The sequence below is a fragment of the Lepisosteus platostomus genome, chromosome 11, assembly GCF_059453375.1.
Source record: "Lepisosteus platostomus isolate fLepPlt1 chromosome 11, fLepPlt1.hap1, whole genome shotgun sequence".
NCBI classification, from domain to species: Eukaryota; Metazoa; Chordata; class Actinopteri; order Semionotiformes; family Lepisosteidae; genus Lepisosteus; species Lepisosteus platostomus.
The window spans coordinates 43,253,562-43,270,245 of NC_142621.1; the positions used below are offsets into that span (position 1 = coordinate 43,253,562).

General features: G+C 41.7%; 1 protein-coding gene and 1 long non-coding RNA gene across 2 annotated transcripts in view; one reads left to right on the forward strand and one right to left on the reverse strand.

The window, feature by feature from the left end:
- The window catches only part of bahcc1b (BAH domain and coiled-coil containing 1b), a 116,232-nt gene extending 108,738 nt beyond the window's left edge, over positions 1-7,494 (reverse strand). Inside the window, exon 1 of the mRNA XM_088599851.1 lies at positions 6,745-7,494. The gene's annotated coding sequence lies outside the window, so the exon portion shown is untranslated. The remainder of the gene's footprint in view (positions 1-6,744) is intronic.
- Positions 7,495-10,906: 3,412 nt separating this feature from the next.
- Positions 10,907-16,684, forward strand: part of LOC148652745 (uncharacterized) — a 95,390-nt gene continuing 89,612 nt past the window's right edge. The window contains exon 1 of the long non-coding RNA XR_015925413.1: positions 10,907-10,950. This is a non-coding gene — a long non-coding RNA (uncharacterized LOC148652745). The remainder of the gene's footprint in view (positions 10,951-16,684) is intronic.

Sequence of the window (16,684 nt, forward strand, 5' to 3'; positions counted from 1 at the left end):
ATGTGCAGAGCGAGGGGGGGGGGGGGTGTATTTTGTAGCTCAGATGATTAAAATATTTCAGTCAAGAGCAGAATTTACACTGCACAGGAACATTACCTATTCGCCGTGATGTCCGATCTATTCCCCGCGTTCGCCACCCATATTAAATTACCTTACAGAAAGTTTTAAATAAATAAAAAACATTAGTATGAGACTGTTACTTCTAACAGTTACACCTATCAAACTGTTATGTCGAGGACTGGCTTTTTGTCCCCGTTTTACACCACAAATTACAAAATAACCGTGAAAATGTCAATTAGAAGTCGAATTCACGTGCTCCCGAGCTTGCGCTTTTAGCTCATGCTATGTATATTGTATACTTCCACGTAAAATATGTTTATCATACTATTTTCATTGCTGTTTGTAAAGCTAAAATGGTAAAAAAAAAGCCATATCATCAAAACAGCTCCACAGCCGCTGTGTCTGGGCTGTCTCCATTGAGTGTGGAAAAAAATCCGGTTTTCTTTCAAGGAGCAAAACATTTTAGGCTTAGCATTCAGATAATATTTGATTATGTTTCTGCGATTGACAGGATGAGCCCCCCCCCCCTCTTGCAGTTTTTAAATTGCTTTAAATCGTATTGATTAGACCTATCACACAATGAACGTAATAAAATTAGTGTTTCAGACCAAGATATTTGCAAATTACAGCCCAGAATACTATGCAGCTTTGTTGCATATCAGAACGCGTTTAGTGTCTAGTCATACTTGAGACGTAATGGGATTATACCGATGACAAAACGATGCTGATAATTGTGTATGAACACTTTCTGATATATAGTATTAAAATGATATGTGAGTTAACTGAAAACGTGTCAAAGAGGTCATAATCACAGAATTTAGATTTACAATAGAAACAATTCTACTCATTTTTAAGCAGACGTACGTTTTGTTGTTTTTTTAAATAATGTGCTTAAAATAAAAAAAAATACGACTGCTGCCAAACGTCAGGGGATACGTAACTACACGCAATTTATAACTTGATAAATGACGCTCTGAAGAATATAGTCAGATAGTGAAGGCAAAGATTCAACAGCCTTAAAGTCACTTCGGACACAGCAGCCAAGAAGCGGGGTTTTCTTGTTTGAAAAGCCAGCGCTTTTCGGTATTAAACAGACAACTGCCTTTACATAAAACAGAACACGTTGATTTCAGCGGCGTTTACATTGCACTAATTCTCCTTAAAATGTGAACAATTAAAAAAAAGTCTGGAATTACAACTGGTTCTTTACGCCAGTCTGAACGTTGCCAGCGCGTAATTACGACCCCAACTTTGTAATATTTAACATGAGCATTTAAACATTGGTATATAACATGTTAATTCTTTTATCGCCACTTCGAAATTTAAAACAACAAATCCTTATTTTATTTGAAAATAAGTATAGAATATTCATTCATTCGGTTATTCCCATGACTCTTATCTTCATACGGATCTCATTTTGGAAAAGCGGAGGTTGTTAACGTGTTTTTCCAGAGCATTAGGTTTCTGTATTCAAATTTGCTGCCAAAAAAAAATACATCATAAACGCAGTTTCTTGCGTCCCCCCTTCAATTTCTATTGTAAAAGCACAATAGCGACGCTTTGGGAAAACCGGGCTTCTCACCTTTTACCAGAGAGTTGCATTTAAAAGGACGGCATCTGGAATTTCCCAAAGAAATTTAAAAGACAAATGATTCCGGCCGTAGAAGTGGGCCAACAGGGCGCGCGCATTAGGGTGCTTTCTGGGCGCGTGTTCCGAGCTTCCAGCTTAACCGTATGGGTCTGTTTCATTTGTGCGCGATCATTAGTAAAAATTGACAGAATTACGATCTGAAGTGGAAACTTTTGGAGGAGTGGCAATGTCTTCTCGATAGAAGTGAATTGGGAGGATCGACAAACTATTAAAAAAACAAACACAAAGGTATGGGATTGTGTCGAATGAATACATAATTACGTGGACTTTTAAAAAAAATCTTTATCTCAATTTGTAAACAACACTAATTGCGTTATGATGACATAAGAAACAAAATGCCTCATTTTGTATATTGTTGATAAAGGCGATTGAGATTTGTACTCGTACTTGTCACGAGAGGCAACCTTGCGTTAGGTGTGTTTCTCGGAAGAGTAGGAAGAGTGTTATTAACATCGCCTGCAAACTGATGCAAACTGACCAAGGTTTATGTCAGGTTTTGCTCCTTCTAAAACCTTTGACTCCTTTCCAGGGGAAGAAGGCTTGTCGCCTTTAAACTTTAGAAAATGTGTAGTTTAACTCTGATCCGGCGGGTTTTTTCCAGATGACCTGGGTCATGTCTTCCATCAACACAAAAGACTTTCTTATCAAAGAACTGCATCATTTATTGACATCGAAGTAAAGAAGTTTCCGTTCATAAAATGTAATGCCCTATTTCGAGCGGAATACAGTTCGCACTGAAAGTGGTTCTCTTCTCGAGTTTAACTGTTAAGATTATTTTTTCTCCTTAATAAATCTTGCAAATTATAAATGAAACGTAATTAATGGTATGAGACAGATACCTTAAAAAAACCTGCGTCGTTTTATAATGATTTTATTAAAAAGCAATTGTCGGCGACGACGGCGATGAAATATATACGGTACAAACTCCAGAAAGTCAGAACTGTGTAGGAGTGACAGTATTTGCACTTAAATGATGTACGGCATTTTAAGGAAAATCTGTAAATTAACTCTAATTGTCGTCCTTAATATGATAATCTCCTTAAATCACCCTAAATACAAACCATCCATGTCCTGCTGTTGTGAAGAAAAAGTGAAGTTTAATAAAATAATTAGTTCCATGTTAATTTCAACTTCGAAAATCGCAAATGAAATTATAGCCGGAGATAGTCTTTTAAAAAACATATAGCTTTTTGTTTCTGTGCGATTTTAAAGAAGGGGGTCTTGGCGTGTAATTAAATAAGCATCAATCTTTAAGAGCGAAAGGTACAGCCGAAATGCGATTTGTAATCTGCAGCTAAACGCACTCGGACATGTTTATACTCGGCCATTTAATTCTGTGCCTTTATTGTGTGGGGTTATCAATAGGAGAACCCATCTGGGCTCAATTAGAGCGAGTCTGGGCTGAGCTCTTATAAACGGCACAAACCATTGGCAGGCCTCCTTCATTACGACCTGTTTTATTGAAAAAGCTAAATGTGAAACTAAACAGGGGTACGAAAAGGAAAAAAAACCGGGATGAAACAGGGATGAGACGAGATTAGGAATCACCAAGAGGGCTAGCCGGTCACAAAGGGTGTTACACAGGCTGTCTAGCCTACAGCATGCGACCAGCAAGAAATGATCCTTTACCTTCGGGTACCCATTTTATCTGGAGGATATCATAAAATTCACCTGGAACGCTCAATTTGGTCAAGAGGACATCCGAGTTTTTAAGAATGCGTGCATACCTATATATGTAATGCATACTGTAGTATTTATAAGAATAATATGCAGCTTCTGTGGCGCATTCTTTAGAAAGTATTAGATCTTCAAAATGACCGCTGAAATAACACCGACACAATGCACGGCAGATGTACACAATATTTGGACAGTCCAGCGATCATTAAGGACTCCGTGCACCTCTGCACTCCTGACCTCCTGTGCCCTAGTTCTGGCTCAGAAACAATGATAAATTTGTCAAGACATTCTGTGTGGGGAAAAAAAAAAGTTTCCAATTTAATTTTTTTTTTATTTTATTTTTTAAAATAGCATATTGGCGGGTTGTTCATTTAGTTTCACAAATCGTGTTCGACGTCTTTACTAAAATCCCCAGATTTCTTCACTTTAGGCCTGTTGTTCTTCTACAAGTGGGACCCCTGATGTAGTTTATTGGGGTCCCCATTCTGACAGGGAGGGATTGGAGTTTGGGACGGTGTTGTTGTAAGAGTTTTAAATTATTTAACTCACAATAAACAATGGTTAATCAAGCACATAAAAGCTTTTATTTTTTTAAATGACTGATTACACAAATTAATTAGCACAGGCAGAAACACAATTGAAGATCTCCACTTTCTCAAAGCCATAAATAGGTCTTCACCGATCAGAAATGCAATACTATGAGCACTGGGAATTTCAAATTTAGCACTGAATACAATCGAACACAAGAAGTTCTCTATTTTTGTCACAATGGGTTTGGAAATTACTGGCAACAGGCAAGTATGTAAGTTAATCATCTCTCTCCGTGCATGGTTAACCATAAGCACGGAAATCGCAGAATTAGTAACTACTTCTGATCAGAAAGTAGAAGGGTTCACATCATTAAGCTCCTAAAAACGCATGGAATTCACTTCGAGTTTTTTTCTCGAACCTTATAATTTTAACATCGCTAATCTACGAGTTTCGCAGTCCGAGGCGGAAAGGTGTCACTCAGGTTAATGTTTAGTCGGAACAGTTATTTCTTTCATTGCCTGTTATACCGCTGTTAATTATTAATTATCTATGCAAACAGGAAGTCCATCCAGGCCGTATACCCAATCAATTCTTTATATTTACGGCGCCTTTAATGTGGAATGATACCATTGTGTAATTTGTCTAAATAAACTTTGAAACATAGGAAATGTGTACATGATTTACGTGGAAACAAACTTTCAATTTTGGAAATTTCAAGGCACCTTTTTTTCTAAAAAAAAAAAGATAAGGCTCGTCTCTTCCACGCCTTCAGCGCTGACATTTGCCCTCGACTCGCGGCTCCAATCTATCGTTCCATTCGCGAGCTGCTTTCACCTTCCGAACATCTTAAACTCATCGTGCATGGTCACGTTGGACTACAGGAACTACTCCCTTCGAATTATTTTATGCAGAGATATTTTAGAGTGGTTTCGTCTACAACTTAATTAAAATCGTTACACAATGCACCGCAGTGTAAAGGCTGCACACACAGGTACGAGCCCGGAGATCTGTAGCAGTCACTAGTAACTAAATATAGCGTTTAAACAAGTGGGGACATCGTTTTAAAAGAGTTAAATGGGAAGAGGGGACGCTTCAGAATCTACGTTTAAAAATATTGCTTCGCCAATTTTTGTATTTAATACAGGACTTCCGTTTTTGACTCCGTGAAAGCCATATGGCTCTTCTAACAAATCTAGGCGTTTTTTCATGCAGATCCATTCTACGGTCTACAAGTCATTAACTCGATGAACACGTTTCTACAAGATGACAAGTCCTGTGTAACACGTCACAGAGGTGTTTATTTAACCGAAAACAAGGCGTTATAGAGCAGACATTAGGGTCACAGTACATAAAGTATAATCACACACCAGGATATGCACGCTAAATTCTGATTTTTAGTCCATTTCATGTTTTGGGGAGAGGAAAGGGAAATTAACAAGAGCTACTTACTTGCAAATAATTTGCTGAAAAGTAGCAAACTTCAACGCCTGCACTGATGAAGGAAAATCACGTTTTATAAGACGCCACGAAAGATCACACTACTGTCCAGGTTGCAGCAGCAAAATAATCGCTTCCACCCCTGTTTTATTCCTCCTTCCAAGAGAAAAACTGTCTTCGAATGAAACTAAAACACTGCTTGCATTGAAACCCAAATGCCTTGCATTTAAGATCGAGTGTGCATATGTACAGATACACTCGAGAATGGTTTGAATTATGCCTTTGCTATAACCTCCTATCATTCGCCTAACAAGCACGTTATTGATCAAGCACAAGTCACAGGATAGTTTTTTTTTTTAATTCGTCTTGGGTAGAAATATAGTGGCGCAGAATTGGATCTTAAAATATCTTCAAATTATCGCTATACATATAATTGACACAATTATAATACTGTACTTCAGAAAAAAAGTATTGTATCTGAAAAATGCAGTTTGCCCAATTCAATGCAGATCCTTCTCAACCAACATCAGATCGTTAAGGTTTTATTTAAAAAAAAAAAGTAGTTACCCAATAAGTGTACAAAAATCCAGTTTATTTCTAAAATATGATCAGCTGATACGTAAAAAATAGGCTATTTTCAGAACCCAAGTAAACTCGTCGGTTTTACAATACAATATTCTGTATTACGCATCCACTACATCTTGCCTAATATTGCTTTTTATTTTTTATTGCGAGAGAATCCTTTTTACCCAAGTACTAAATACACAACTGCGCTTGTTATACCCAAACACAAAACAATCTTAACACAATTCTGATTTGATTTGCAAAAAGAAATTGAGTTCTCCAGGTATTGCTCTCAAGACTAAGTGTGTGCGTTAGGTTCTATTACCTCGCAAAATCAGGTTAAAAAAATCTAAATAAAAAACAGTGAAACAAAGACAATTAGAAACGTTTATGGTCAAATAAACTGGGAATGCTAAATACCGTTTCACTTCATACCGCAAATCTGAATTTATCCGAGAAAACGCACTCTTTGTATGAACAGTACACTGCATGTCGAAATTAAAAAAACCTAACGCCTTGTTATATCGAAAGGATTGTTTTCAAATATCTTTTAAATGTTGAAACGTTTATTTTTCTGATCAACATACATTTACAGCCTTTGTGTTTATGAATAATTGAAATGTAAAAGGTCTCTCCGAACAGCAGTGGTCTCATGCATTGAAATTCATAATATAAATTAAATTTAAAATTAGCCGTGCTCGTGTTCATGCATTTACAGAGGCTTTTCTTCATTTAACGCTACTAATTGTTATACTTTAACGTTTCGTTGCAATGAATACATAATTGAAAAGATCATTTTAATGTGTAAAGCAGAAACCACCTACCTACAAAAACGAAACTCCATGGAGGAAAAAAAAACAATGAAAATCGGGAGGGGGGGGGGATCCTAAAGATTTATAACCGTACGGGGGCGGGGGAAAAAGAACCAAAAATACACAAATCCGGAAAATGCTGTTGTAAAAAAAAAAAGGTGGAAAAGTTTCCTTCCGTGCAAATTCAGTCCATTCACAGTCGAGAAAACGGGTGATGTTTAGAAATATCACCGGATCGTCGAATCCTTTTTTTTTTTTAAGAGTACCAAAAACAAAAGCGCGTGTTTATATATATTAAATACACTTGGATACAGTGTGCTCTTCTAAAGGTGTTTATTTTTTATTTTTCGCTATCCCTCTTTGAGCACGGATCCCTACCTCCGTGCACTGAGAAAAGCCGTCCAAATAGAACCAACAGTGTCTTCAAGGCTCTATAATCACAAATTTATGGCCGGATGACGCGTCCTCTTCTCCCACAATGGAGCCCAGTGACATTAAACAGTAAATTGATGGAGAGAACGGGCGAAATCTAATCTCCACACTCAGACCATCGCTTGTTCTCCCCTTCAGCAGGAGAGGAAGCACAGACGAATGGTGCATGTACCGGTCTCTCCGCGACCCATTCCGCACGTTATCGTTTAATGTTATTGGTTTTCGCGAAGCGGGTGGAAAGCACAAAATACTACCCCAGTCTCCACCGAGAGATCTAAGGATTTAAGGAAGCTGTCTCAGATCTACCATTTTAACTCCCCTCCCTCCGTCCTTAAAAATGCATCCTCTCCACCCCCCCACCCAAAAAACCATTTATTAGCCGCCTAAAATTCAATTTTAACATCGCGATTCCCGGTTTTCCAGTTGCTGTAGAGTGGGGAAATTGCCTTAACGCCCGTTAAGGTAAAACGGAAAGTTTTAACATCCTTGCTCACCGAAAACGACCGGTACGCCACCGGTAATAAAACACACGGAAGAACAAAACGAATTCCAAAACTTTTTTTATGCACTCATCAAAGAAAAGAACCCCTCACTTTTATGAATTAGTGGTTGTGCTTGCGCACCAACGGAGCACCCGGATCACCAAGGTTCACCGCTGGAAGGAAACCGTGCTGCGGTTCTCGAACCAAAAAGCGAAACATTTTGACGCCATTCGCCAGTGTTTCCAAATGACCAGGTTCAGCCGAGAACTCTGCAGTTCCCTCTCCATTCGGCTCTACAGCCTCCTGCAAGCTTGGAAGAGGACGACAAAATGAAAACACAGACACGGAACAGTTTCGGTTCGATCGAGCATTTACTATAAAAAATGTGCAGCGTCGTTACCTTCACTTAAAAACACAATCCAGGAGAATAAAAAAAAAACAGCCCGCGCCTGTTCCTTGATTACGGTCCCCTCCTCCACCCCCCTCAAATAAACCGGCTTGCCAAATTTTTTGTCCCCTTAAAAAAGAGTTTTCTGCCTTAAAGGCGATGCTGCCTTTCCCACACATCCCCGAAGCAAGACGCTCCCCCCCTGCCTTTAAGGTCACCGCCCCAGGAAGAATGACGTCACGTCGTTAACCCCTCCGCGACCACAACAAAAGCGAAGGACAACGTGCAACTTGTGTTTGTTCAATGACCTGTGTCTGCACATATCTCGTGTTCAGAGGCAGGCTGTTGTCATTCTCCACCAGATTAGACACCGTGCTTCTATTTTGGCCATTCCATAGAGCAGATCGTCATCTTAACTGTAATCATCTTATCTCTCAGATACAGCACAGCAGTATCATTTCGTCCTATTCTGTTGATTTCTTCTTAAATTTAAATCTTTAGGGTAAATTCAGCTTGCCCCAGTCCAGTGATGAACACATGTCACATGGGAAGCCTGATAACTATAGTTTTTATGCTGGTTAGATCTGAGTTATATTAAAAGTGAGGTCTAGTATGGGGTATGTCAGTCTACAATGTCTCCCCATTGCTTAAAATTTAATTTCTGCCTCAAGGATGGAAGGAAATGTGCAAAATGGTTTTAGAAAAGACCTCAGATTGAAACCCATTAGCTTTCCTGTCAAGTCCTCAACAAAACAGGTGCACAATCTGTTTGTGTTTTCGACGATGGGTCGTTTTCAGCTGTGTGCTGTCGGTATGCCATTCTGTACTGATCCATCGCTCGGGTTCTCCATCAGAGAGCGAGCGGTTCACTGGCCTGAGGCCTGCTGTCCGAGAGCTGGTGACGCCGAGCTCTCTTCCTCCCCAGCTGAAACCCTGCAAGCAGAGAACCTTCTCAGCGCCAGGAATTCTGTGGCTCGGGATCGACTCGAGGTGAAATGAAGATGGCACTGCAGCAGTGCGCTCGTGTAACAGATCTGCTGCAAAGCAGTGATAGCGATACTCTTCTGACGGAGGCAGCCCCGGTCGTGTTTTCCCCACCTGTCATCCAGACACAGATACGGCACCCAGATAGGCCAGTCCAGCGTTAATGAACGTACACTGATTGGGCGTCCATACACAGAACGAAGACAAGTATTAGCGGGGTAGAAATATCCTCAGTCTGTAAGGTTGTTGTTTTTAAAAACAACTATCTCTTGATAAGCTTAATGACTTATTAAAATATCAGCGCGCCTCCATCTCTACAACATGACGTGTCATCGGTGTTGATAGGAACTATTCAAAACACGTGTGTTATTATCATACAGGTGCTAGCATGCAAAGGCAGCACCCGCCTTTCACTGATGGGCATGACCTTCGCGATCCGTAGAATTACAGCCGCGGAAACGACTGTGAGAAAAAAGAGGGGTAAGAGCACAATGTAGATGAACAGCTTTTGTGTATTAATGAAATGTTACCTAATACAGTATCATATGGACATATTACAGCATCAGAGAATGGCAGACAAAGCATCAGAAGGTGCTGCGTCACTTCAGGGCCTCTATGGCTACAGCCATGATGCCATTGTAGAGTTTTAAATTAGCAGTGAACACCGTGGCTGGGGGAAAGGAAGCCCAGCATGAGCACAGGACGCCGAGCTGCTTGTCTTGACAGAGCACTGTCGCGTACAAGTGCTATTATGAATCTATGAATTGGCTTCATTGCTCTGCTCTCCTCCCCACTGATAGCTGATGTGTGGTGAGCGTTCTGGTGCCCTATGGCTGCCGTCGCATCATCCAGGTGGGGCTGCACATTGGTGGTGGTGGAGGGGATCCCCATTACCTGTAAAGCGCTTTGAGTGGAGTGTCTGGAAAAGCGCTATATAAGTGTAAGCAATTATTATTATTATTATTATTATTATTATTATTATTATTATTATTAGTCTATAGCATTATTTGTATTATATACTCTCTTCTTCTGCTTTCAGAAGTATTTACAATACTATGTATTCTAATATGTTACAGAGGAAGAAACATCAAAGGCTCACAGTTTGTCAATAAAGTAACTTTTCATAACTGCATGGGAGATTTAATCAAACACTTCCACCCTTCCACCTTGGTTTATAATTCATAGTCTTTCATTGCATTCGTATTGTGCTTTTCATCTCAAAGGTACTTTACAAACAGCTCATCCACCACTGAAGTGCAACCCCACCTGGGTGACGTCAAAGCACGCGGCAGCCATTCTACACAAAAGACCAAGTAGACAACTGAGAATTTCTCCTCCAGTTGAATTAATGGGGAACTGCTCTTACGGAGAGTGACATGAGAACATTAATGACCAAGTAGTCAGGTCCTTAGATTAACACCTCAAATGAAGGACAGCACCTCAAGCGGTACTGCACTATCAAAGCAGCAGCCAGCAGCCATATCACTCTACAACTCACAACTGGCAGCCCACTGAAGCTCAGCAGGTGTGATCCTGGTCAGTACCTAGAGGGGAGACCTCCTGGGAAAAACAGGTTGCTGTGATGGGGACACTACTGTAATGAGTATGAGACTTAAAACCGAAGTCCTGACTCTGTGTAGTCATTACAAATCCCAGGGCATTTCTCGAAAAGAGTTGGGGTGTAACCTGGCCACATTTCCCATTGGCCTTTACCAATCATGGCCTCCTAATAATCCCCATCTCTGGACTGGCTTCATCACCCTGCTCTCCTTCCCACTGAGAGCTGGTGTGTGGTGAGCAGACTGGTGCACTATGGCTGCCGTCGCATCATCCAGGTGGGGCTACACATTGGTGGTGGTGGAGAGGAGTCCCCATTACCTGTAAAGTGCTTTGAGTGGAGTGTCCAGAAAAGCGCTATATAAGTGTAAGCAAGTGTTTATTATTATTATAAAGCACAGAGCGCTAGGTTTAAGAACAGCTTCAACATCCTCAACAGCTAACTGCAATGCCTTGGACTCAAAGCATGTCTGCACTGTGCACTTTTTGCATGGTCTACCATGTCTTTTTTCAGTACTACATATTTATTGTTCCTGTTTTTGTTATTTATTAGGTTTGTAATGTACTGTCTACATTGTGTGGCGTTGTCTGTCGTGCCGTGTCGTTTGCTGTACTGTTCATGTCCCGAGAGAACAGCGCAAATAAGAATTCCAGTGTAGGTGTACATATGGCAATAAACTCCTCTACTCTACCTTCTACAGCACAACTCCACTTATATTCTGGCAGATTGGTTTGGCTGTAGGTCCAAGAGCCCCATTAACCACAGCACCTGTTTTTTGTAGAACGATTTACAAATGCTACAAGCATTAGAATGATACAAATGCTTTTGTTGTCCGGCAGGATCAAGCTAGAAGGAGGTCACCTTGTCCTCCAAGTGGAAGTTCTCAGGACACTCTATGGGCACCTATTTTGAGTTCTTGTTTACCTTCCACAGCTTCTGTTTCTTCCTTGGCATAAGTGCATTAAATTCACATACACTTAAATTCAGTCATTACACTAATACCAACAATCATCACTTTTCCTGTCTTTGTCACTGTCCATTGTTTCCTCATCTATTTGGAGTTCCACAATTGTGAGAATCAGGCTACAAGGTGGTAGCTGCCATTTGTTGTTGTGCAACAGATTGAGATAAGCATTGTTTGTCCTAATGGATAACTGGAGAGAAAAAGAGTGTTAGTATTACAGTTTAGGATTTTACAAATATTTTTATACTTTTTTGGAATTCAGTGATTAAACTGAGGAGTCAGGTTATTTCTGTTTGTTTTAAATTCGAATCACAACATTCATTAGCAGTAAAACAAAAGGAAAGTAGCCTTTTGTCCTCGCAACAATGAACAAATAGGGTACAATACCTATAACAAACAATAAGACAGCCATTTGTTATACGCGATTAAACACATAAATTAGTGTCCCAGGGCACCGTATTGAGATATCGGAAATATATCTTGTCAAATTACAAATCTGCAATCAAATTTTTTAATATCGATCTTATTGGAACAACCCCTGATTTTCCCTGGAGATGAACACAAAAAGCAGGGACAGCCAACAGTTTTACAGGTTGAAGGTTTTGGACATTGCAGAGAGCAAAGGAAGCACAGAATTGCACCCTCATGCAAAATGCAAGAAAAAACAAACAAATACATAGAATGTGCACTAGACAAACACATAGCTGTATTTCTCATGTTGTGCGTGACAGAAATAGCCTTTGAGCTTGGCATTTGTGCACATAGCTTCATGAGGAGTGGACAGAGCTGAGCTCGTAGCTGTTGTGGTGAAAATGCTGCAAGGAGTTCAAGAGCAGCAGCAGAAGGAATGCGAGGAGGAAGGAGTGAAAGGCTGGGGTGCATGTGCAGACAAACCTTGGTGCCGCTTGGTGCCAGGCTTCTCCTCTGGGCCGGCTGATGAGCGCAGTGCCAACGCCTTGCCAGCACTTCACAGAAATGCAGGAGCGCAGCTGAGAGCCCGTGTTGACAACTTAACAGAGTGCAAAGTTCCCCCACCCCCCCACCACCACCTCTAGAGCTCCAACCCCTTTAGTCACAGCTCTAATTAGGCGAGCCTGCACCTGAGAAGACATGGGAGGGGAACGTGCAACGTTTTGAAAACAATTATCTCGGCCTCGCCGGGATGGAGTCTGCGGTGAAAGAGGTCTGGCCAGAAGTTCCCACACTGCGGCCATGTTCCCCAGAAACAGGCATCTTCTGCAGCAGCAGCACTGGTGGCCTGCCTGACCTAGAATGAAGCAGAAGTGTCAGATGCTTGTCCTCAAGGACTGTGGCTCAGCCAGTGCTGTAAGTGCTTCTGGAGCTGCTAAAGTTCTAGGAATAATGGAACTGCTGTGTATTCATGGAATCATGCAATAATTTAACCCAGACTCTACTCATTTCTGGATGTTGCTTAGTTCCAGAACAGAAAGCAATTAATCTGAGCAGAATGAAGGCTCCTTACTGACCAAAATTCAAAGGTATGGTAAACAGGACACAGGAAATGAGCTGAAGCCGGGATCTGCCTTTTATGTGCAATGGAGAGCTGGGGTGTGCGGAGCAGAGTTGTGGCTAATATACATAAGCATGTTACAAAAGCTATCACACAGCACACCACAAACAGAGCTGTCTCTTCAGCCAGGGTATTGACTTTTCATTCTCTCTTTTTAAATAACCTCTTTTTTTGCAGCTGTTTCATACAGCTGCTGGGGAGACAAGGACTGTATTGTGCCCCCTTCTCTTTGCCACACTTCAGTTCCTTCGCCACGTTTCCCCCCACCCTCCCCGTTACATCTGCAGCGCCATCACGTGGCGTGGCCGAGGGTCACGTGACCACAGCGGCTGTCGCTGCGGCTCTTGTTCGCGAGGATAAAGGAGGTTTGTGTGGCGACCCTCTTCCAGCTGCAGGGTTGAGGGTCGCAAGAAGTTTACGCAGCAAAATCGATTCAGCTGACAAAGAGGCGACTTTCACACTATCTCGCAATCTCCCTCTTTGATCAATGTCTCCATCGCTCAGCCTTGGGCTCTGTCGAGGAGAAGATCCCAGAGAGCATAAGAAGGGCTCAGTTTTCACGCCATCCCTGCCTTCCAGTTCCCCCGGACTTTTGAAGCAAATCTTATACATCGTCTTCTTTGAGGCCTGAGATCAAATCATTGCTTGAAACTCTTCATCTGAAAACCTTTAGAACATTAAAGGTAAATAGGAGAAAGGGAGGAGCAACAGGATATTCATTTTTTCTTGATGGTGAGCTGTAGCACTGCAGAAAGAGACGGCACAGTCATTGCCAGCCTCACCATTGCTTTGCATGTAAGAAAGACATCTATCATTAGTGCAACATCACGAGAGCAACTTTAATCTAGCACCCTGTAACTCACAACTGACAACCCACCGATACTAGGCAGATGTGAGCCTGGTCAGTACCTGGACGGGAGACTCCTGGGAAAAACTAAGGTTGCTGCTGGAAGTGGTGTTAATGGGACCAGTAGGAGGTGCTGTGGGTCCTAATGCCCAAGTATAGTGACGAGGACACAATACTGTATAAAGGTGCCATCCTTCAGATAAGACATAAAACCAGGGTCCTGACTCTCTGTGATTAAAACTCCCAGGGTGTTTCTTGAAAAGAGTAGGGGTGTTACCACGGTGTCCTGGCCAAATTTCCCATTGGCCTTTACCAATCATGGCCTCCTAATAATCCCCATCTCTGAACTGACTTCATCACTCTGTTCTCCTCCGCACTGATAGATGATAATAAGGAATTATTATTGTCTTCTTTTACCTTGGATGGAATAGCTTAGAATCTGACCCAACATCGCGGCAATAAGGCAGTATGTTTCCTACCTGTTTGTGGGACACGACGTGGTATGACAAGGTCCACTAGGGAGCTAATGGAGAGCTAATTTTGGTTGTCACCTGAATGTCCATGTTCTTGTTCCGCTGAACACAAGTCCCAGACAGAGCTAGTTCCCTCAGTTTCCAGTGATTAACAGTACGACTGCACAGAGGCACTGCAAGCCTGAAAGGAGCTGCTGAGTGACAGGCCTACTCATGGCCAGTGATCAGTAAAAGCAGACATTCTGCGTGTTTCACATCCATCCCTCTGCGACTGCTGATCCTGCTGCTGAATTAACTCTATTAAGACTCTTCTGGCAAAATGTGTCCCAATTAAAAAATGGAACGCATGGTAGGGAATGACACAGAACAGCAATGGTAGCTTTCATGTGCAGTGAGGATGATTAAAATGCCCTGACCTTCTCGTCAAAAGGCCTCAGTCTCAGCTGCTTGGAGTGGCAGGGGATGTTTGTTGCTGCAACAAATTGACCCGGGCTCCTGTTCTTTATCACACACCCTGAGAAGCAGGCACCTAGGCTCCGCATTGACCACCTCTCAGCTAATTTGGGATAAATTGCCATGATTTGGGGAAATTTCCCTGTCTTTCCTTGTAGGTTGATGAAAAACTTGAGAAAAGGGCCGGGTAGACTCATGATGTCAAGTTCTCATGGTCTGGTGGAGTAGCGTCAGTCATAGTTGCGCAACTCCTACTGGACGAGGCAACAGCGTTAGGAAGCAGGGCGGTGGTTATTTTTATTATTATTTTGATTTGAAACATTTATGAATGGAATGCCCTTTTGGGAAGGAAGAAACAGAAGATCAACAAGAACTTAGAATGGTTGCCCATAATATGCTCCGACGCCGTCCACTCAGAGTACAGCGTTACCAGGTTCTAGTGTGACCCCAGACCTCAGAAGCTCAGCAGGGCTGGGTCTGGTCAGTACTCGAATAGCAGATTTCTGAAAAAAACCTTCTTTCCTGTTGCTACTGAAAATGGTGTTGATGGACCTGTAGGTAATGCTCTTTTTCCTGGAGCAGACTGTCCAAACCAGTGCCCCACCGCCTTTCCAAATCAATCATCTGAAGGTGATCCGAGCCTCGCAATGAAATGTTAAACCTGGATCCTAACTATTTATTTGGTCATTAAAGATCCCATTACAGTTTTCAAAAGCCATGGTTAAATTATACTCTGGGCATGTACAGTCTTGCTTCTTTGTATCAATGTCCCTCTCAGATCTGGGCTCATGCCACTAAATTCCACCCGTTTGCAATTCAACCCGTGTTTAAATCCTGGAGAAAGGCCTTTCTGCATGCAGGACATAGTCAGCTCTGTAATCCAAAAATTAAATGCAAGCAATCAAACTACCAATGAACCAATAAACATTTAATTCCCATAAGAGGAAGAATAAAATAATGAAGTTGTTATGCATATTAAACCTATAATATACAATGCTATCATTCTGTAAAATACAATCACCCCTTTCTCTGCAAAGGGCACACAACATTTTTCCTACATCAGATTTATATAGTCTTCACAACAGCTGTAATTGGATACCTCATGAAATCCAATATATAAACATACTGCATTTATGTATAACATTGGATATAATTGGACAGCTCACATATCTCTTATAATGTATGGCCTTTCACACATAAACATATATACGTATGATATTTATACGGGAACGTTTATTTGACATGTATAGGTACTTTCCCCGAAGTGCCCTATTAAATATATCCTTCTCAAGGATGAAATTATTGTTCAATGGGGGCAATCTCCCCCTGCAACAGGTGGCCTTTCTTTCAGATTAACTTTACATCCTAATGGCTGATTCTGTCCTGGACACGAAACTGATGAGCTATATTTCATCACCCTGCCTAATAAGGCACGACGCCACTGGGATTTTACAAGGCCTGCCAAAGCACCGCACTGTGGTACCTTCTCCTCTGACAAACCGCACCATGTCGGCTGGAGATAAAATTTTAGTACTCAAGGTAATATCTTGGATTGCTGCTGCCGCCACTGCTGCGGGCTATTGGCAACTCTGAGCAGCACACCCAGTCTCCCACTCCCCACCCCCACACCTGACCAATCCTCTTCACCAGCGTCCCCCCCAACCCCCCACCTCTGTCTATCCCAGCACACAGCTCCAGGACACAAATGCAGAAGTGTGTCCACTGTCCTTAATGGAAAAGGCACAGAAATGCCCCCACACCAAGACATCGCTCGATTTTATAGCTATTAGATTGAAGTCTTAAAGGGGTCTGGTGGGGGGTCTGTCCTGCCTAGTATAAA